The 4162-nt window shown below is 40.9% G+C and overlaps 1 long non-coding RNA gene across 1 annotated transcript; it reads right to left on the reverse strand.

Moving 5' to 3' along the window:
• Window positions 1-3067: 3067 nt before the first annotated feature.
• On the reverse strand, window positions 3068-3642 carry LOC121846783. Its single transcript, XR_006083718.1, has 3 exons — window positions 3545-3642; window positions 3264-3367; window positions 3068-3155 (listed from the first exon to the last, which is right to left on the reverse strand). It is a non-coding gene; the product is annotated as an uncharacterized LOC121846783 (long non-coding RNA).
• Window positions 3643-4162: the final 520 nt, after the last annotated feature.

Here is a 4162-nt window from a genome sequence, read left to right on the forward strand (position 1 = left end):
ATGCAGAATTAGTTATTGTTGATGGCCATCTCATGAAAAATTATTACTTTAGGGTATGTCTATTTACGCTGACATCTATATTTTGCCTTAACGTTCAAGAGGTAAAAAAAACATCATTGTTTTCCTTTTCAACAAAAGAAGGGAAATAGGGCTTAAAATGACTGAAATGCTTCAGAAATATAGTAACAAATTATTAACAATTTACCTTTCTTATAACTGTAAAATAAAGATGATCACATTTAGTGACAGTACAAATTTGGCCCCATTTCACACAACTGACGACAAAGCATTTTCTGCCAGGCTTCCTCTGAGTGACGTAGATACCATTCAAATGTCTGCAAACTCGTTACAACTTCAGCTTTGCGGATGAAGTGATTTTGTCCCTTTGTGACCAATGAAAAGTGGTCTCGTTTCAATTCGACTAAATTATTTAGTAATTTTTCATGTTGAGAGTTCCAATTCCGGGCTAAAAAATATCACAGTGAGACAAGATTACGGTTGATGAAATTGCTGGCTGTTCCCTTTTCATATGCCTTCTCCCAGTTGTAACATCGGATTACAAATCAAAGGCCCCGGGGCTTTTTTTTTTTTTTCTACTCTGTCGGGCTCTCAAATTTTGTTGTGCATCAGAAGGTTTTGCCTCATTATGTCAGTCACTGACAGTCGCTCAATTAGCCATGTCAGCTAACAGTTTTTTGATTGGTAAGTTAGTCTAGCCAGCTATCTAAACTTGTAGTAATCATGGCCGAATACCGACCAGGCAGGACATGCAGGGCACGTGATCCCAAATATTGTCCCCCAGCCAAAAAGCCCCCCACCCCCACCCCCTCCCACCCCCTGCGTCACAATGGCATTCGATAAACTATTAGTGTACGTTGCTATATCAACGGTGTGATAACCTAATGATTCGAATTTGGAAATCATTACAGCCTAAATTACGTTCTTTTCATCATCGCTATACCAACAAGGCTGATTTCCGTGATAATTTCCGCTGTTTAAACAAGTTTTGTTTAGCTAACAAAATGAAAACATTACTTCAAACTACTTTTGGGCACCTTTTTTAACATGAAATCCATGTCTTAAACTTTGCTATGTTTTTGGAAATAGTCAGCTAATTTCCACTCCATTCATATGCAAATCTGTTTGATTCACACACTGGCTTGTCTGGCTGGTATGTTTTTATTTTCACCTGCTCTTCCCTTCCCTACACTGAAATAATATTTTCAGTAGTCCTCTATTACGATTCATTTTTCCCCCTATCTCGCATAGCTCATTAGTACACCCTTGTGGTTGAATATATATGCATCTATTGTAGGTCCTAGGAAACAACAAAGAATAATGTGGAACAAATCAATTCCACCAAAGGATACCTTACAACATCTGTGAAAACCAACCTGGCAATATTTAAGATTGTAATACATAAACTTAGATATTATTTTTGGTACAGTTGTGTCATTCATTTATTTTCACAGATTTTTTGAACAATCTTAGACTAAAAGTCTGAACTCTGGTGTGTGGAATATAGAGGAGGTGGTTGCTGTGTGGGTTTGAGGTTCTGCCTGTCACTTGTTCTCCACAGGCAGCCAGTCTCAGATGGGGGACTTGAAGAGGGAGACTGCAAAGTCCAGGCACTGCTACTCTCTTTGTTCTGAGTGTTTGCAGTGCTAGTGTTTTTAATTAGTCTGTGTATCTCAGTACTGTGCCCAGTATGATAGAGCAAGAAAACTTTCTTAGCAATTAATGACAATGACGTTAACTGTAGATGATGGAATGAAAAGTTGGAGGGTGATTGGTAATGGAGGACATCAGGTGGATCCATGTCTGGGTGTTGGGAAGAGTTAAAGGGAACAGGGTAGGAGACAGACGTAAACAAGCAAACACACAATATTTGATGGATTAGTGCAGTGTTATAAATGGTAGATGCTGTATGTACTTTTAAACAGTTTTGGATGGTATAGCCTACCGCAAGCTGGTCCCCCTCACACTCAGAGCACAGAGAATCAGACTGATCTGAACTCACTGGCTCTGGTGGATGGGGTACCTCCTGGGGGTCTTGGACAGTCAATGGTCCTAAAGCCATTTGGAGAGTTTTCATAAGCTCAGCATAACTACCATTTCCTGCTTTCTCGAATGTCAACCAAAGCTTAACATACTTTGACTATTGGGCTTAACTGAAGTGTAGTGTGTCAGGGCTTCCAGTGGTCAACCGTCCACCTGCTCCAACTGGAGAAGAATGTTGACTTCCACTAAGGTAACCCGATGAAGACCAAGAGAAAAATATAAGTGCTAGGGAATCTAAAACTATCTTCAGGTTATTTAGTTTGCAAATAGTTATTATCTGAGATGTTTTGCATTCACCTTAACAGATGGTGACCCCAGCTAGGAGCGAAAGTGCAGTGAGGTTTCCCAGGTCTCGCCTTCCTTTTCTACTTCTTCCAAACCAAGTAATTCGCCCGGATTTCGAAGCACTTGTTCCCCTTCTTGATTCTGCTCCGGTAGCTCTCCTTCTGTTTCTCCTGTACCGTTCGATGTTCAGTTTCACCTTGATTGATAACAGAAATAAATGCAATTATATTTCATATCATGTTTTACCTCCTTACTTGGTGGAGGCCTGGATGCTGCTGTGAATTACCTTCAGGTTGTTCTCCCACCATTCCTGGTACCCGCCAAAGGACTTGCCCATTGCAGTCTTGAGGGTCTCGTTGGTCCATTCACCAAACCTGGAGGAGGGGGTAGGAAAGCGATATCTATTGAGTATGTAAGATATTGAAATATGTCTGATTATGTACCATGGATAAACAAAAACAAATTGTAAAAAAGAAAACAAACCATTGGTGACAGAATATAACGGCAGCGTAGCCTAGTGGTTAGAGCGTTGGACTAGTAACCGGAAGGTTGTGAGTTCAAACCCCCGAGCTGACAAGGTACTAATCTGTCGTTCTGCCCCTGAACAGGCAGTTAACCCACTGTTCCCAGGCCGTCATTGAAAATAAGAAGGTGTTCTTAACTGACTTGCCTGGTTAAATAAAGGTAAAAATAAATAAAAAATAAAACCTATAACATCTGTACCTTGATCCAGCGTTCAGTCACTCAAGAGGACCTCAGGTGTTGAAGATGTCCATCATTGCCTTGGATGTGGCCTCGCCAGTTTCTTCCTTGATGGGTATCATGCAAAATGAAAATACATTTTTGGATACAAGCACCCTTTTTAATGGGTTACAGAAGGGAATTTAGAGTTAAGTACGTTCTCTTCCTTTACTGACCTTACTGGGTATTGCCTCCACCCACTTGGTAAAGTGATCGGTCGCCGTCAGACAGCAGCTGTTGCCATTACTGGATTTCGTGAAGGGTCCGATGAGATCCACCCCTAACATTTAAAGTGTTGGAGAGAATATGACTTTATTCTTATCCGTATATGTGTCATACAGTAAGCAGATTTTCATATTCGTAAGGATACTGACACACACACACTCTATAATATTGAACTCTGCTGTGGTCAAATAAAACAACCTATTTTGAGTTGAATTTGAATTGGGACACTTACCGATCATGAGCCATGGTGAAACACCTTTGATGGGCTTCAACTCCGGCACTACAGTCTTTACCCTCTCAAACCTCTGGCAGGCTATACAGCGTACTGACCTTTAAGCAAAAAGTGACACATTTAAACATGGTGTGCTCCCTGATATGACATGAATTGAAATCATAATAATTTCAGAAATAATAGAATGTGATTGATTAGCAAAAGGTTATTTCACTTGCCCAGCTGTCCACCACCTTGACAATTCCCTGTCAGAAGAAGCGTAGGTTGATTTTGGCAATCATGCTATTCAATCCGAATTGGCCAGCATGCATCTCGGTCAGCACGGCCTCCTTCTCCTCTTTAGTAAAAATCACCCTCCTGTGTGGCTGGCCATCCTTCCCCCGTAGGTACTGTGATTGCCTAACAAGTTGAAAGAGACACATTGTTGAAATACTCAAGTCTAAGTACATTTGCACTGCTGCTTTTCTCGCTCTCTGTTTCTACTCTCTCCATCTTCTCTCTGTCGGTCTTCCACTCTCTTCCAACCTCTCTCACTTTCATCCTTTCTTTCTCACATTCTTCCTCTCTCTGTGTATGTCTAGAGAAGACACCGAGTTAAGGGCATTTGGAATTACCATA

The sequence above is a fragment of the Oncorhynchus tshawytscha genome, linkage group LG07 (genome assembly GCF_018296145.1).
Source record: "Oncorhynchus tshawytscha isolate Ot180627B linkage group LG07, Otsh_v2.0, whole genome shotgun sequence".
Classification (NCBI taxonomy): Eukaryota; Metazoa; Chordata; class Actinopteri; order Salmoniformes; family Salmonidae; genus Oncorhynchus; species Oncorhynchus tshawytscha.